Here is an 18,983-nt window from a genome sequence, read left to right on the forward strand (position 1 = left end):
AGTAAGTTGTGACAGTTTGTGTTTTGGGGGGAATTGGTCTTTTTCATCTAAGTTGTCAAATGTGTATAGAGTTGTTCTTAGTACTTCCTTATTTTCCTTTTGATCTCTGTAGGATCTGTATGAAAATTCAATTTCATTCAATTTCATGAAACCTCAATTTCACTCCTGACATTGATAATTCAAGGCTTCTCTCATTTTTTCTTTGTCTTCCTAGTTTTGTAATTTTATTGATTTTTTTCAAAGAATCAGCTCTTTGTTTCATTGGTTTTCTGTTTTCAATTCTATTGATTTCTCTTCTTATCCTCATTATTTCCTTTCTTCTTCCATTATGTTCAAAGAAGAAAGTCTTTATGATATCAATCTTAAAATCATTGAGGCTTGTTTTATGGCCCAGGATACAGTCTATCATCATATACCAATATAAATGTATACCAAGATGTACATGTACCAAGATATATTCTATTAGGGGGTGAAAAGAATGTGTAACTCTGCTGTTATTGGGTGGAATGTTCTAAAAATGTCAATGAGATCCTGTTGGTGGTTCTTTTCTTCTATATCCTTGCTGATTTTCTGTCTAGTTCTATCACTTGTTGAAAAAGGAATATTGACGTCTTCAGCTCTAAGTGTGGATTTGTTTATTTCTCCTCTCAGGCCTGGTACTTGTTACTACATATATTTTGCAGCTTTGTTGTTGGTGTATATATGTTCAGGACTGCTGTGCTTTCTTGGTAGATATGTCCTGTTATTACTATGTAATGTCCCTCTTTGTCCCTGGTAAAATTTTTGGCTCTGCAGTTTGCTTTGGTATTAATATAGCCACTCTTGCTTTCTTTTGATTGCTATTTGCATGGGAGTTATATTTTCTAAAGAGCCTCTTTAAAATGGTAAATAGATGATGAGAATTATAGTTGAATACTTTTAAAACGTAGACTAAACTTTTAGCTATACATAAAGAGAAGAATCCAAAGTGCAAAGACCAAGCAGCATTGCTGAATTCACTTACTTTATTCCCAGTGTGCTCTCTTGTGGGTGAACAAATCAATAAAAGAATAATGTATTCTAGTAACTTTGATATGCCTAATTCAAAGCTGGCTTATACCAATCCTTCTAGAGCTTATGCCAAAGAACAGAACTATAATCAGAGGTCTTCTCCTAATTTGTATTTTCTGGGGACAATTCTCCCAGCCTCTTCCAGAATTTTGCTGGATTCCCCCAGACCTCACATTCACAAAAGATCTTAGATATAGGATTTTAATATTTTTCCAAATGAAATTATATGTATGACCACAGAGGCATGCCAACAAGTCTGGAAGAGGTTTATCAAACACCTTTAAACTTGTGACCCATTAGTGGGCCCATACTGATGATTGTGTCCTGTGAAAAATATTTTTACAAATTCTGTAATTATCTTCTAATTAGCACAAGTATAGTAAATTTTGTTATGCTGGTTTTTTGTATTAAAATTGCCAGTTTAAAAAATGTAGATACTTAAAATATGCTTTGATTTTTGTGGCCCCATTCAGATATTTCTTCATTTTTAACTTACTAGGAATCTGGAAAAAAAAATGACATTAACAAAGTTCTCTTTTGATGGTTCAGTGAGCCCTGAGTCCTTTGAGTATAGTATGCCCTGATCTAGGATGACTGGATTCATATTAGCTGATTATTTAGGCTTTTACCTAGAAAGAAACAGAACTCAAGTATTTTCCACTTGTGTTAGAACAACACTCTGAAAGAATCAACACTAGAAGGGTTGCTTTCTATCCATGAAACATATGGGGGGATGCTGATCTACCAACTCAAATAAACCGTTTAATATAACCAAAATGTATATCTTGTCCTTTATGTATGTAATAGCAGGCAAGCTTCCCAAAGTAAATACAAATACAAAGTAGCCATTTTATCACCTTTTCTGAAAAGTCAAAATCTGCTTAAAAACTGATGCCACAACTGTGAAATATAAATGCAAGCCAAAGATTAAGCCCCAGTCCTTTAAGATGGGATTTGTTGGTGAATTTAGATACTAAAGGGCTTCCCTAGTGGCTCAGATGGAAAAGCGTCTGTCTGCAATGCAGGAGACCCGGGTTTTATCCCTGGCTTGGGAAGATCCCCTGCAGAAGGAAATGTCAGCCCACTCCAGTATTCTTACCTGGAAAATCCCATGGACCACGGAGCCTAGTAGGCTACCGTCCATGGGGTCACAAGGAGTCAGACACGACTGAGTGACTTCACTTCACTTTAGATACTAAAAAAAAAAAATTCCAATCCTCCAAATCATGGAGGCTATAAGAAAATGTCAGGAAAGTTAATGGCCTAACTAACTTGAACACTATCATGGGTTAAAAGACTTAAAAAAATCAACCGCAACACAATGGATGTTCATGCCATTCCACTGTTCACTCACTGGAGGTGACAGCCTGAGGCCACACTGTGGTCAAAGAGAAAGGTGGGATTATGTGTGGGTTATATGTTACCATCCTCATATTGAGCTTCCATGATAGCTCAGTGGGTAAAGAATCCGCCTGCAATGCAGGAGATCCAGTTCAATTCCTGGATTGGCAAGATCTGCTGGAGAAGGGATAGGTTACTCATTCCAGTGTTCTTGGGCTTCCCTTGTGGCTCAGTTGGTAAAGAATCTGCCTGCAATGGGGGAGACCTGGGTTTGATCCCCGGGTTGGGAAGATCCCCTGGAGAAGGGAAAGGCTACCCACTCCAGTATTCTGGCCTGGAGAATTCCATGGACTTTATAGCCAAGGGGTCACAAAGAGTCAGACATGACTGAATAACTTTCACTTTCTTATCCTCATACTGGTGTGATCTGACAGAGCCATATATAGGTATTATGGTGGGATTCAAGCTTTGAAATCATGGTATATGTAATCAGAATTAACGTAGATTTTTGTCTGTTTTCCATTGCTACTTTAACAATAATAAAAGCAGTCCTTCTGAGGCTTAAAAGATAAATATTAAAAGAACAAATAGATACAGAAATCTTATTAACTGATTACTTAGGATCATTTCTTTCAAACCACTGATACATTAATTTGGAGCAAAGTTTAAACTGTTGTTTTGTTATGGTTTACATAGGTAATATACTCACATGGGTCAAAAATCAAACAAAGAAGTGTGCAATAAGAATACAATATTTAGAAATAAACCTACCTAAGAAGGCAAAAGACCTGTACTCCAAAAGACCCCAAATAGTCAAAAAATTCTGAGAAAGAATGGAGCTACAGCTAATTATGCTCCCTTACTTCAGACTATGCTACAAAGCTACACTCATCAAAACAGTATTGTAACTGGCACAAAAACAGACACAAAGATCAGTGGGACAGGATCGAAAGCCCAGAAATAAACCCATGTGCCTGTGGTCAGTTAATCTATGACAAGCGAGGCAAGAACATATAATGGAGAAAAGACAGTCTCTTCAATAAATTGTACCGGGGAGACTGGGTAGCTACACGTACGATAATGAAATTAAGATATTCTTTAACACTTTATACAAAAATAAACTCAAAATGTAGTAAATATCTAAATATAAGATGGGATACCATAAAACTCCTAGGGGAAAACATAGGCAGAGCACTCTTTGACATAAATCACAGCAACAGTTTTTCAGATCTGTCTCCTGGAGTAATGAAAAGTAAAAACAAACCAATGGGACCTAATTAAACTTAAATGCTTTTGCACAGCAAAAGAAACTGTCAGTATAATAAAAGACAACCGAAACAATGGGAGAAAATATTTGCAAATGATGCAACTGACAGGGATTAATTTCCAAAGTAACCAAAGAGCTCATAGAGCTCAATGTCAAACAACCAAAAACAACCAAACAATCCAATCAAAAAAATGGGCAGGAGACCTAAATAGACATGTCTCCAAAGAAGACATACAGATGGCCAACAAGCATGTGAAAAGATGCTCAATACTGCTATTTATTAGAGAAGTGAAAATCAAAACTACATGGAGGTATCACCTCATACTAGGCAGAATAGCCATCATCAAAATGTTCACAAACACTCTTTCCCTTCAGAAGGCCACTGAAGATCCTGGTGTTGCCATGGGCCACCACCCCGCCCTGTATTATTGGTACTATAAGAACAAGCTATACCTCAAGTCCCACTTCTGCCGAAGTGTTCCTGATGCTAAGATCCGCATCTTTGACTGGAGGCTAAAGAAGGAAAAGTGAATGAGTTCCCACTCTGTGGCCATATGGTATCAGATGAGTATGAGCTGCTTTCCTCTGATGCTCTGGAGGCTACCCATATTTGTGCCAACAAGAACATGGCACCAAAAAGTTACAGCAAAGATAATTTTCACTTCCAAGTGCGGCTCCACCCCTTCCTCATCTGCATCAACAAGATGCTGTCCTGTGCTAGAGCTCATAGGCTCCAGACAGGTATGTGCTATGACTCTGGAAAGCCCCAGGGCCCACACCAGCCAAGTCATAATGTCCAACCACAACAACCTGTAGAACAAGGAGCATGTGATTGAGGCCCTCCACAGGGCCAAGTTCAAGTTCCTTGGCCACCAGAAACCCACATCGCCAAGAAGTGGGGGTTTTACTGAGTTTAACATGGATGAATCTGAAAACATGATAGCAGAAAAGCAGCTCACCCCAGAAGGCTGTGGGGTCGAACACAAGCCCCTGGACAAATGGTGGGCCCTGCACTCATGAGAGGCTTGGCAATGTCCCCTCCTTACTCATGCCCACCAATGAATCCTACTTCCTTACCAAGAAAAGAAAACAATTCACAAACAAATGCTGGAGAGTGAAGTGAAAGTCGCTCAGTCGTGCCTGACTCTTTGCGACACCATGGACTGTCCATAGAATTCTCCAGGCCAGAATATGGAGTGGGTAGCCTTTCCCTTCTCCAGGGGATCTTCCCAACCCAGGGATTGAACCCAGGTCTCCTGCATTGCAGGTGAATTCTTTCCCAGCTGAGCTATCAGGGAAGCCCTGTAAATGCTGGAGAGGGTGTGAAGAAAAGGAAACCCTCCTACACTGTTTGTGGGAATGTAAATTGGTACAGTCTGTATGGAAAACAGTGTGAAGCTTTCTTAAAAAAATTAAAAATTGAGCTACCAAATGATCCAGCAATCCCACTTCTGGGCATATATCTGGAAAAGGCAAAAACTCTAATTTGAAAATGCATTCACATATATAAAATAGGTAACTAATAAGGACCTGCTGTATAACACAGAAAATTCTACTTAATATTCCGTAATGACCTGCATGGGAAAAGAATCTAAGAAAGAATGGATATAATGTATAACTGATTCACTTTGCTGTACACCTAAAACTAACAGCATTGTAAATCAACTAGACTCCAATAAAATCTTTTTAAAAAACGAAAAAAAACAGATGCACCCCAATGTTCATAGCAGCACTATTTACAATAGCCAAGACATGTAAGCAACCTCAATGTCCATCAACAGATAAATGGATAAAGGTGTGGTACAATGAGATATTACTCAGCCATAAAAAATGAAATAATGCCATTTGCAGCAACATGGATCTATCTGGAGATTACCATCCTAAGTGAAGAGGAGAAAGAAAAATATAAAATTTCATTTATATGAGTAATCTAAAAAAGAATACAAGTAAACTCACTGATAATACAGAAATAGACTCACAGACATTGAAAAGAAATTTATGGTTACCAAAGGCTAACAAGGGGAAGGGATAAATTGGAAGTTTGGAATTAAAAGATACCTTCTACTATATATACAATAATAGACAACAAGGTTCTATATAGCACAGGCAACTGTATTCAATATTTTGTAAGAGCCTATATGGAAAAGAATCTGAAAAAGAATGTATGTGCATATATATATGGAATTGCCATGCCCTCCTCCAGGGGAGCTTCCTGACCCAGGGATTGAACCTTCGTCTCTTACATCTTCTGCATTGGCAGGTGGGTTCTTTACCACTAGCGCTACCTGGGGAGCCCTATGTTTATACACATACACACACACACACACACACACACACGTATATATGAATTACTTTTCTGTACACCTGAAGCTAACGCAATATTGTAAATCAACTACACTTCAATTAAATGAAATTTAAAAATAAAAAAGGCACGCAGTAAAAACTTTCATTCCCATTGCATTCTCCAACCACTTAGTTCTTATGTATTACCCTACCGATACACTTGTACTTTTTAAATTACTTCTAAGATGCCACTTTGTAAATATGGATGTATTATAACTTCCTCCCTTTTTACACAAAAGGTATCATTAAGAGCATGATCTCTAAAGCCAGACTGCCCATGTTCAAACCCCAGTTCTTCCACAAATCAGCTGTGTCTTTAAGCAAGCTTCATAACCTCTTAGTGTCTCAGTTTCCTCAACTGTATAATGAGGGTAACGGTGGCAGCTGTCTCCTACAGTTATTTGAGGATCAGATGAACGAATATACGTACAAAGCACTTAGGATGGGGCCTGGTGCGCAGGGAGCCATCTACATGTGATGGGGGTGCTGGCACCATGGAAGCTGCAGGATCAGAAGTCTAAGTGCACGGGCTCTGGAGTGAGACTGCCTGAGGTCAAATCTTAACTTCCTTACATGTGAAATGTAAAAAATAATAGTACTTACCCTCACAGGGTTGTTGTGAGATTGAAATAGATAGTGCCTCACACTGGGTAAGCACGGCTGTATTTCATCAAATCCAAAATGCCATGTATTCTAAGGCACGTCATTACTTTATGGACTAGGAAAGGAAAAAAAACATTTCAATTAAATTATGACACACCTTTGACTATAACACATCCTCATTTCAAGTGCATCATGAAGTGAAAAAATGTACGTCTTAGAATTGATGAAATATGGGATACAAGTGTTAGCTATTACACTCTTATTTTCACTTAAAAATACATCTTGGATATCACTCTGTATCGGTACAAAGAGAGCCTCTCCTTTTTTTTAAGTGGCTATATAGTAATCCATTGTGTGGTTGAGCCATAAATTATTTAACCAAACTCCTATTAGTTTCCAGTCTATTGCTGTTACAAACAATACCACAATGAATAACCTTGCAGACATGTCATTTTGCAAGCCTGCTAGTCTATCTGTAGGATAAATTCCCGAATTGGCATTGCTGGGTCAAAGAGTACACATATTTGCAATGTTGGCAGGTATTCTAAGCTCCAGTTTAAATGGCCAGGTTACTTCCAGCTAAGGAATAGTGGATTGAGGCCGTTTGAAAAGGATTAACCTCATGGAACGGGAGAGCAGGATGACAAGAGTCTCATCACACAGGAATGGGAGAAAGGAAATTTTTGTATACTGCTGGTGGCCACCTAAATGGGTCAGACTTTTTGAAAGACATTTTGGCTCTATCTTTTAAATTCTCATTCTGGAAAACTATCTCACTGAAATTCTAGCAAAAGTTGCAAAAACATATGTAATAATTATAGCAAGAATGTGTGACATGGAGAAACAGTGCAAAACGCTTACTCTATAAACTCATCAAAATCTCACAGTGCTACAAGTCTGGGCTAATTCTTCCCATTCTACAGACATGGACAGTTGAGATGGAGGAGAAGGCTGCAGAGAGAGGACGGTACTCAGGCAGCCTGCTCCAAGTCTGTGCTCTGAGTGTTATAAAAGTAGGCTCTTTGAAATAGTTTAAAAAAAAAAAAAAAGACATCTGAAAGTCCCAGAGTGATATAGTTAATATTATTATGGTGGTGGTGGGGAATAAATTAGGAATTTGGGATTAACATTTATATATTACTACATATATAATAGGTAACCAACAAAGACTTACTGTATAGCACAGAGAACTATACTTAATATTTTGTAATAACCTACAAGTGGAAAGAATCTGAAAAAGAATATATAACTGGATTCACTTTGCTATACACCCGAAACTAATACAATATTATAAATCAGTTATACTTCAATAATATATATATTATAAATTTACACTTTAGGAAACTGTATAACCATGATAAAGAATGAAGTAAACCTTTATACAGCAACCTTAACTCATGTCTACAAGGTACTGTCTTAAAGAAATTAACACAGTCTGAGTACACTCCAATAGATGCCTATAGTCATGTATCAATCTGACAGGCAGATAATAAAAGGTCTAGAACAGGGTCTAGTGCTTGATGATCTGAGGGGGAGTTGAGGGAATAACAGAAAAAAAGTGCGCAATAAATGCGACATGCTTGAATCATCCTGAAACCACCCCTATCACCCAGTTTTGTCTTCCATAGAACTGGTCCCTGGTGCCAAAAACGTTGGGGACTGCTGGTCTAGAAGGAGAATTCAACAATTAAGGATATTTTCTCCAAATCCCCCTGATTATGAGCGAGTGGTAGAGATTTCACTTTGTATACTTCCGAATTATTTGAATCCTTTTACGGACCCTATTGTTACTAAGAGGTCATTTAACTCCAGACAAAATTGTTCTTCATCCCTGCACCAGTGTCATCAGAAACACCAAGAAATGTTCGGGTATAAAAGGCCACTACGGACCCAATGAGTTAAAAAGAAAAAAGAACCCACATTTAGGGAAATATAGCCCTGACCTGTGCAATGTGAGAGAGTCAGGTTCGATCCTTGGGTCGGGAAGTCACGACTTAGTGACTGAACAAGGACAATGACTTGGAAATGATTCAGCACAATCACCTACTGAAGTCACTTATCAAATACTGTGCTGTCGTGTGCTGTGCTCAGTCGCTCGGTTGTGTCTGACTGCAACCCCATGGACTGTAGTCCGCCAGACTTCTCTGTCCATGGGATTTTTTTCCAGGCAAGAATACTGGAGTGGGTTGCCATTTCCTCCTCCGGGGGATCCTGGACCCAAGGATTGACCTGCATCTCTTGTGTCTCCTGCATTGGCAGACAGAGTCTTTACCACTGAGCTCACCGGAGAAGCCCTTATCAAATACTAATACTAAATGTTAGTATCAAATACTAATAGTCTTTAAATAACTAAAAGACAGTTCAATTTCCATTAGCACTTTTTGTATTGTTTCTTCCATTTTTTAAGTTCTTTTGACTCCCTAAAATCTTCCTGAGCTCACTGAATTTCTCTCTTACCAGATATCAATTAAAGTAAAATTTAAGATCTCTTACATCAGGATGTGCAAGGGACAGGGGGTGGGAGATGAGGTGTCTATGAATGATCCTAAAGGGATTTCTTTTTTTGAAAGGTCTAGTCTAGGCTGAGATGGTGAAGTAGGTCTGGGCACACAGAGCAAAGTCACTGATGATTTCAGGAGCGGGAATACCCTGGTGGCCCAGTGGTTGCTGCTGCTGCTAAGTCACTTCATTCGTGTCCGACTCTGTGCCACCCCATAGACGGCAGCCCACCAGGCTCCCCTGTCCCTGGGATTCTCCAGGCAAGAACACTGGAGTGGGTTGCCATTTCCTTCTCCAATGCATGAAAGCAAAAAATGAAAGTGAAGTCGCTCAGTCGTGTCCGACTCTTTGCAACCCCATGGACTGCAGCCTACCAGGCTCCTCCGCCCATGGGATTTTCCAGGCAAGTGTACTAGAGTCGGTTGCCATTGCCTTCCATTGGGCCCAGTGGTTAGGGCTCTGCAATTCCACACATGTGTTTGATCCCTGGTTGGGGAGTTAAGATCCCACAAGGAGAGCAAGGCACAGCTGTATAAAGAGGGAGGCAGTTTCACTCTAAGACGGCTCATGAGGGAATCCTGCCCTATCCACTCAGTCCCTCAATGATGGCAGTGGACGATGAGTTCACAGCTGCTCAAGAAAAGAGACTTGCTCTCAAGGAAGAAGGAGAATCACTGAAAAAACTGGCTTGATCTTTGGAGAAAGTCATTTGAAGTCATATAAAGGCAATTCTTAAGGAACTCTCAACTAGGAAAGCCAAGAAGAGGACTAAAGTTTCATCTTCTTTAAAGAGCTAGGCTGCCAAGGTTCTCAGCGGGAAGCATCTCTTCCAGCCCATCAAACCCTCTGAGGTCCAAGCTTTTCTGCTCACTTCAGGCTCTGGATAAGTTCCCATCAGAAGATCTTAATTTTTCATGCCTCTCTTCTTTCTATCACCCTTTTCATACTTCTTAAAGTGGTCAGCTCTCCTTCCTCTTAGCTTTTTTTTGGTTAGATTTTTTTTCCCCCTTTCATTCTCCTGTTGAGAGTTTTCTTAGAAAACTCTAGAAAAAAAAATATTTTGCCTTCTTTCTTAATCTAAAAATGTGATGTTCACTGTATCTTGGGAACCCTGTTTCACTGTCCTGTCTTTCACTTTCCCATTATTATTCTGTCCTGGTATCTTGGAGGTGACTGGAAGGGGTTCCTGAATTTGTAAACTTCCTTTGTGTCCCGAAGTCAGAGGAATCCGCAGTCTCTGGCCATGGCTGGAGCCCCAAAGTTAGAAGTCATATTTATAGGCTTTACGGCAAAAAGGAACAGAATATACCTTCTTATCTGAGATCTTTCCCAGCACAGCTCATCCTCACTGGTGGAGATTTACCACTGATGCTTTGGAGTTTGTGTTTCCTTTCCTTTTTCCCTTACTTTCCTTATCTAACTCAAACATTGTCTTGGTTTTCTTCTGCTTCACAGCAGCACTCAAAATGTCTATTCTTTTCTGCTGTTCTTCCTTCATAATGGAAGCAGCGGGGATGGGGGCAAACGTGGAGCCTGGAAGAAGCCTGCTTTCTGATTCTGCATCATTTCAAGAAGATGCTTGCTGAAGGGGCACCCCTTCTCAGGGGCGGTCCACACCTCTCTGCCTTTCTTCTTTCTCCACTGTCCTCGCTTCTCTTGCAAATCTCAGTATTCTACCCCAAGCCATTTCCCCAAGAAGCTCCCTGCGCAGCCACAGCAACAACATCTGCCTCTCATGCTTTCCACCGGCACTAAAGCACCATTTCCTGGTTGTGTCTTTATGTGAAATATACAACTTCCTGTATTGCATCACTTCCTGGAGTCCAGCATTTTACTGAACCAACAACTTCCCTACTCAATTTTGTTCTTGTCACTGCCTGACTTCAGTCCCTGGTTCAAAATTTAAGAGGGTGTTAAGTCTTCTTAACACAAGCAAAGGGACGTAAAGAAACTTTGAATGGTGAGGGATTCCTATTACCCTAGTGGCTGTGGTAAAGGTATCACAGCCTGTATGTGTGTTCAAACTCATAAAATTATACACATGATCAATTCTATACTTTATCAATTATGCCATAATAGACCCTCTTTAAAATAACTCCAATCTTTTGTAATATTCTGCAGTATCTAGGGTTTTTCCCTATATTTCTTAACCAACTCCTGTTTTTTGGATTTGTGTGTGCACATAGATACTCAGTCGGAGAAGGCAATGGCACCCTACTCCAGTACTCTTGCCTGGGAAATCCCATGGACGGAGGAGCCTGGTAGGCTGCAGTCCATGGGGTCGCTAAGAGTCGGACACGACTGAGCGACTTCACTTTCACTTTTCACTTTCATTCACTGGAGACGGAAATGGCAACCCACTCCTGTGTTCTTGCCTGGAGAATCCCAGGGACGGGGGAGCCTGGTGGGCTGCCGTCTATGGAGTCGCACAGAGTCGGACATGACTGACGTGACTTAGCAGCAGCATACATACTCAGTGGGCAAAACTTAAGCATATCTCTGGTGGGTCAAAGGTTGGAGCTCTTGGGCTCCTGTGAAGGATTTGGGGGATACAAAGGGAAGGGAAGTCGCTCAGTCGTGTCTGACTCTTTGCGACCCCATGGACTGTAGCCCACCAGGCTCCTCCATCCATGGGATTCTCCAGGCAAGAGTACTGGAGTCGGTTGCTATTTCCTTCTCCATGGGGGATACAAATACAGTGGTTAAACACAGTGATTACTAGTCACATCAAATAGGTACCTGCCGTAGCCCTGAGATCATTTCCTTACGTCTTAGTCTTGCTATTTGCTGTAAGTGTTCTCTCAGTCTTGATTTCTGTATAAGTTAGTTGGGCATAAAAATAGTTCCCATATTTTATCAGTGTTTTTTTTATCACTTAGAATTTTTCATTTTGTACTTATTGAAAGTGCTCTTTTAGACTTGTTTTTATCGTTCATCTGTCTTGTACACACATTAAAAAAAGAAAAATTGGTTGTGGCATCACTAAAACTTGTCCACATTTAGAGTCTAGCCCTTCTGAATCATCATTGCTGTCTGTTTTTCTGCATGAGGTTATCCTCTGCGCTCTGAGAAGTTGAAGAGATATCTTTTCTTAAAAGGATACTTCACTAGTCAATAGTCTTTGGAATTTTCTTTTCAACCACTGACACTAATTTTGCAAGTGCAGGCAATAAAACTACCTCAGGACTCCTGCCTGGCCAATATAATCATAAGACACATCTCAATATTGGAGAACTAAAATGGGAAACATGAGAGTTTTTGAACTGGAGTAGTATGGAATGTATTTTTCATAATGTGCTGTAATGATTCATAACCTGCCTATTGTTTCTTCATAATGTTTTGTGATAAAGATCATCTTTTTTTTTTTTAGGTTTGGAAACTCAACCTCAGAAAGATAAGGTAACCTATGAAAGCAATGGGAGGAAAGTTAGCACCGCTATGTCTGACCAAGCTATCCCCTCTCTATGCTCCTGCCTCTTCCACCCTGCTCCGTCTGTCTGACATTTCAAAGCCTCTTATTTTGCCTTGGAGGTTAACAGATCTTGGGACACTCTGTTTCTCCAGGCCACACCAGTTTGGGGGGCAGAGGGTATAACTGCTTCATAAATAACATGAATAAATCAATGTTGCTCTGACGCCTCTACCACAGAACTACAGAAATCCCAGAGGCTCTCATATTCCTCCCGAATATCCAGGTGGGTCTCATATGCACTTCTCAGTTAGTCCCCAGGCCCTTAACAGAGTAGGCTGCCTATACCCCATTTGTCCTTCTGTGAGCCAAAGGTCACTGGCCAGAGCTGCAACAGGGAGGACCTCCTATCTACTCTAAATACCCTCCAAGTGGGACTCTAATTTTTGTTCCCTGTTCTCAGAACTGGGTCCTTGTACCAAGTTTGTGGTTTGGGTATCTCTCTTAAGAGAGGCTGTCTGACCTGACCTCTTGGGAAACTGATTCTCTTCGCTTCAGTCATTTTGTCTATGGCCTACCCACAACCCCCAACTTTCCAGACATGGTCAGATGCCCAGGAATTCACAGCTGTGGCAGCTTAAGGCTAAGCTCTAGATTGAAAGACCCCAAGACACAAGCCCCGTCTCCCTGTATTAGTTTTCTGTTGCTATGGTAACAAATCACCACCAATGTACTGGCTTAAAACAGCACACTTATTATCTCACATTTCTGTAGGTCAGAAGTCCAAGAAGGCTTGGTTGAGTTCTCTGGTTGTGGTTTTTATAAGGCTGAAATTAAAGTGTCAGGACTAGGCTCTTGTCTGAAGGCTCTGGGGGAGAATCCACTTCCAGGCTCTTTCAGGTTGTTGATAGAAGTCAGTTTCTTGAGGTTGTAGGACTGAGGTCCCTGTTTCCTTGCTCTCGGCTCAGGGCTGGTCTTCGGTTCTACATGCTGCCTATTCCTTCTCATGCTTTCCCTGTACCCCCTCCGCCACCCCTACAGTAAGTCAGTTGCCTTCTCATGCTTGAAATCTCCAACATCCTCATCTTCCTCCTCTGATTCCAGCAAGATAAAGTGCTCTAACTTTAAGGGCTCATGTGATTAGACTGGCCTCACCCAAGTAATACAGGACATCTCCCTATAATCATAAGATCCAAAACCTTGATTACATCTGTGAAGTTGCTTACCATGTAACAAAACATATTTATAGGTTTCAGGGATAAGTGCATGGTTATTTTTGGTGGGGGGCATGATTTGGCCTACCACACCCCTAATTAGTTTGGAATCTCCTTGCAGAGTGGGGGCAGTAAACAACCCTAACCTTGCAGGCACCTAATAAATTCTGTTGCTCAGAGGACTTGGAGGCCTTTTGTCTAACAAAGAAGGTTAAAGAGAAGAGTTCAAATTTCAAAGAATTTAAAAAATTCTTTACTCAAAAATTATAGGGGAAGAGATACTGCCTCCTCGTGGGAGGTAAATGCCTTTAAGTCAGTGGCTCTGGCTGGTGGCGCTCCTAAAGCTTGGTGTGAGAAAGGCTGTGGATACTGTCTGCTGCTTCTGGGGTGGATAGAGCAGATGGCCAAGCTCCTGTTGGTGATCAGACTGGGCTGAGTGGGTTTATTCAGGGGCAGGAAGCTGGCCTCAGAGATGCCGGCTTTTCCCAGGCTGGCTTTCAGCCAGTCCCTTGGGAAATCTTGGACGGGGAGGCTGTGTGAAAACAAATTCAGGTGCATTTGGTCAAGAACACTTTGTGCTGGGGACTTAGACATTCTGGACCTCCCTGAGCCTCACAGAAACCCACCAGTAGCCTGTAGGGGCCCCATTTTACAATTGAGATTCTGAGAGGTTAAATGACATGCTCAAAGTCATGCAGTAGGGGCACAGAGGCAACACTAGAGCCTGCTCTTCTCTCATAGTTCAGCCTCTTTCTTCCAGTCTGCAGGTGCTCCCTGGGGAGGTAAGGAGCCATGGTTTATCAGCAATGTATTTGTTAGGGGAAACACACCGACTGAAACCACCCCCCATGGCCAGGCACCACACTAGCCATTTGCATGAATTATTTTACAAAGGGAGGTCCTAGTAAGGAACACAGCAGTAATAAGTCACCACCAACCAGAAGAGCTCGGGAGAGGTGAAAAGGAGATGCCACGTGTCCTACCACCTCCCAGAATCCTTCTCACTGGCACCCATGGTAGCTGAGCAATGTGTGCACCACTAGGAAGGACCCTGAGTCAGAATGATTGGCCAAAGACAACCTAGAAGCTAATCCCAATTGCCTTAAAACCTGAGACTTCAAGCCACGTGGCAGAGCAGTTCTCCTGGGTTCCCTTACCCTCCTGCTCTCCCTTCCTGGGCCTCACTTCCCAATAAAGCCTCCTGCTTTGTCATCACGTGTCTCTCCTCAGACAATTCATTTCTGAGTGTTAGACAAGAGCCCACTCTCGTAGCCTAGAGGGGGTTCCCCTTCCGGCAACATATTGGATGACTATGAAAGCGTCTTCATTTGTCCTTCTAGTCCTAGGCTACCTTTTTCCTGACCACCTCAACCTTTTTTTTCCCCTTTGAGTTTCTACAATATCCATCCATTCATTCTGAACTCAACACACTTAAGTACCTGTGACATACTAGGCATGATGTTGGGTGCTGGAAATGAAGGTGAGCAAGACAGATCATTCAGTCCACCCATCAATGAGCCTTCAGAACTGTCTTCACTCTTGGAGAAGACAATTATATAAGTAACAGCTGTGAAGTGTGCTGAGCATTAGGGTGAGGAAATCAAGGATGTTGTGAGAGTAGGAGGGTGTAGGTTCTAACCTATTCTAGAGATAGGAAGAACCTCTCAGGAGGGATTATCAAAGTCAAGACCTGACGAATAGGAAGAAATTAGCTAGATCAGGAGAGTTTGGGCAGGAGCGATGCAAATGGAAGGGACATGGCATATAAAGGCCAGGAGGCAAAAGTACATGGAAAAATACTTCATGAAATCAGGAAAACTAAGTGAAATTGAGCAGGACCCTGTGGGGGCCCTTCCAAGTACAAATCCTTTCCATGGTTCCTGTTAGGTAGGTAGAAAAGGGAAAAGGCGTCCAAAATGGCGGTGGCTAAAAAACAAGGAAGGTCCAAGGACCAGAGTGAAGACTTCAGGCAGAACAAACAGAACAAACAGCACTCCTGGCTAAGCCCAATTTGCATAGGGCAGGCCCAAGTGGATGAAAAAAACATATAAAAGGAGGAGCCAAAGCGCTTTCTCTCGGACTCTCTCTCCCGCGTGCGTGCGCTCTTTTCTTTCTCTCTCTCTCCTTCTATCTTCTAAATAAAATGGAGCTGTAACACTTATTTGCCTAAGAGCTGTAGCACGGTTTGTCCAAGACCCGAGAGCTGTGACGCGCTGAGGGCTTTAATGTCCGTTGCTCCAAATCTTTGTTGTGGCGAGACAAAGAACCAAGGAACATACACTTGCGTGACAGGTCGTGTTTCTTGTTTGTAGGAAATATGCTTCATTCATCCTTCTAGACCTTCCCTCAGTTCCAAAGAGCAGATTCAAATAGTTATGAATCAGGGTTTGATCTCTGGGGTCGGGAAGATCCCCTGGAGAAGGGAAAGGCTGCCCACTTCAGTGTTCTGCCTGGGCAATCCCAGGGACAGATCCGCCTGGCTACAGTCCATAGCGTCACAAAGAGTTGGACACGACGTAGCATTAAGCCATCACAGGGGAGGAAGGGAATACAGAAACAAGGGAGAAGCAGTCAAGAAATGTAGTGCAGCAATGGGACTGGGTCCCAGCCCCTCCAGGGGGAATATACATAACAATATTTTTGAGTTCTTCTGCAGGAACTAAGACCCCCTGACCAAGGTGGAGGATGGTAGTAACTTCAGGTTGAGCACAAGACTCCTGGAACACCACTCTCTTACCCCATCACCAACCAATAGGAGAAAGTCACACACCCTGTAGCCCTCACCCCAAGTTTGCTTATAAAAACTTCTCCCCCAAAACCATTGAGGAGTTTGGGGTTATTGAGCAGAGGCCACCCATTCTCTTTCCTTGGCCTTGTGATAAATTTGTCTCTGCTCCCAACTCCAACTTTTTGGTGTGTTTGGCCTGAGTGTGTATCGGGCAAATGAACTTGGGTTCGGTAACAAAAGCAAAACAAAAAGCATCCATCTGAGACATTTTGGACAACAACCAATTCTGCAACACCAGCTGGGTGTTCAACAATTCAATTTAATTGTGACGCAAACTACGCAAGAGTTAATGTACACCCCATAGCTTAAGCTCAGTCCCACAAAACAACCTCTATTTCAGATGCCAGCTGTAAGTTGTAAGCTGCACAAACCTCTCACCTACTGGCTATAAATAAGGGGCTCCCAGGACACCCTGCTTGGCTAGATCAGCTCACCAAACTCAAGAAGGCACTTTACTTACACTTACCAGTTGATCATAAAGGATACAAATCAACAGCCAGATAAGAAGTACACAGGGAGAGTTAAGGAAGGGTCCTGAGCAGAAGAACTTCTGTCTCCATGAAATTGGGGTGCACCACCCTCCTGGCACATGGATGTGCTTATCAACTCCGAAGCTCTCAGGATCTTGCTGTTCAAGGGTTTTTACAGATTTCAACCTCCAGCGTTTCCTCCCTAGCTCCCAGAGGGCAGTTCTCACCATTTAATCACTCGGTCCTTCTGTTAAGCAGCCCCATCTGGAGGCTCTCTAGGGGCCCCGCCCTAAATCACTTCTTTAGCATAAACTCAGGATAGAAAGGGATTCCTCATGAATAACAACAGACATTCCTATCAGCCCTGAAATCCCAAGGGTTTCAGGAGCACTGTGCCAGAAAAAAGCAGAGACCAGATATTTATTTAATAACATAGCAGTCTATAAGAAGCAGAGTTCTAGGCAGCAAATGGCAACAGCTGAGGCCCAGGGGATAAGAGGACCAGATCAAGAAAGATCTTGTTAATGAAGTTAAAGAATTCTACTTTTAGGGCAGTGGGGTGCCACTATGGATTGAAGTAGGGGAGTGATAAGGTGAGATTTATCATGTTATAAAGATGCTATTTGGAGAACTGATTATAGGGACAAAGCTGGAGTCAGAGAGACTAGTAAGGAAGATATTATGGTAATCCTGGTGGAGACAATGATGGTTTGGGGAGGCCAAGAAGATGGAAAGAAGTGGGTGGCATCATGAGAAGGTTGAGCTGGATTGACTTCGATGTTGAATGCATTGTGATCTCTATCATTCTTTCAGAAATTGTGCTCTCCCTTACAACATTTATTTTTACATTCATTCCTCCTTTTTTATGTATACATTTTATTTATTTATGTTTACTATTACATTTTAATTATTTATTTATTATCCATGCTGAGCAGGATGGGGATCTTAGTTCCTTGACCAGGGATGGCATCCGTGCCCCCTGCAGTGGAAGAAAGTGAAGTGAAAGTGTTAGTTGCTCAGTCGTGTGACTCTTTGTGACCCCAAGGACTGTAACCTGCCAGGCTTCTCTGTCCTTGGAATTCTCCAGGCAAGAATACTGGAGTGGATTGCCATTCATCTTCTCCAGGGGATCTTCCTGACCTAGGGATTAAATCCTGGTCTCAGAATTGCAAGCAGATTCTTTACTGTCTGAGCCACCAGGGAAGCCTGAGTGGAGTCTTAACCAATGAACCATCAGTGATGTCCCTATTACATTTTTATTTACTTATTTTTACTTCTTTAATGTTGTTTGACTTTTCATGCATTCATATCTATGATTCCAACATTCCTTAGGATCTGAGATTATCTCTCATACCTAATCAAAATGTAATTTTTTATTCTTTGGGCCTCAGTTTCCTTATTGTTAACATGTGGTTGAGAACCCAGGCTTTTACTGCTTCATAAGGTTATTTTGAAGACCTAGCCTTCAATGAGATGATGATAAAGATGCTCTAAATAGCATGCAGCTGCAACAGATGATTATCAGAAGGGAGTTACGTATCTGTATTAGATTAGAACTGCCCACAGCAGCATATATTGGTCAGGATACAGTCAGAAAAGAGAAAAGCTGGTTTACTGTCTCTTGTATGTTTGATTCGTAAATTATGACTGAAGTTCAATCAATAATAGCCACATAATATTGACTTCAGCAAGAGAGAAGCCTGGAAAAATGTTTATTGTGATAATTGAGTTGGGTAGTCAATGGTTTCTTGAGTCTACTGGGATAATCCTGATGTAGGAAATAGAGGGACTTCAGGTTAGACATTTATATATATATATACATATATTTATATATATCCTGTTTCCATTTCCTGAGACAAGCGATAGGTGGGTTCCAGTTGAGACATTTACAATCAGCCTCCTGCTTGCCCTCCAAAATGGAAGTAACAACAAAAACAGGGTAAATAGCTAGCATTTATCTCTTGTAAACACTTTAAGGTAATAATCATGGCAAGGACAA

The 18,983-nt window shown here is 41.6% G+C and overlaps 1 long non-coding RNA gene and 1 pseudogene across 1 annotated transcript in view; one reads left to right on the top strand and one right to left on the bottom strand.

Annotated features, from left to right (window-relative positions):
• Nucleotides 1-17,258, bottom strand: part of LOC123328202 — a 32,440-nt gene extending 15,182 nt beyond the window's left edge. Inside the window, exons 1-2 of the long non-coding RNA XR_006542991.2 lie at nt 16,981-17,258; nt 6,605-6,719 (exon numbers count right to left, since the gene is read on the bottom strand). This is a non-coding gene — a long non-coding RNA (uncharacterized LOC123328202). The remainder of the gene's footprint in view (nt 1-6,604; nt 6,720-16,980) is intronic.
• LOC102403322 lies at nt 4,061-4,678 on the top strand (annotated as a pseudogene).
• Nucleotides 17,259-18,983: the final 1,725 nt, after the last annotated feature.

Source organism: Bubalus bubalis, chromosome 11 (genome assembly GCF_019923935.1).
Source record: "Bubalus bubalis isolate 160015118507 breed Murrah chromosome 11, NDDB_SH_1, whole genome shotgun sequence".
In the NCBI taxonomy this organism is placed as follows: Eukaryota; Metazoa; Chordata; class Mammalia; order Artiodactyla; family Bovidae; genus Bubalus; species Bubalus bubalis.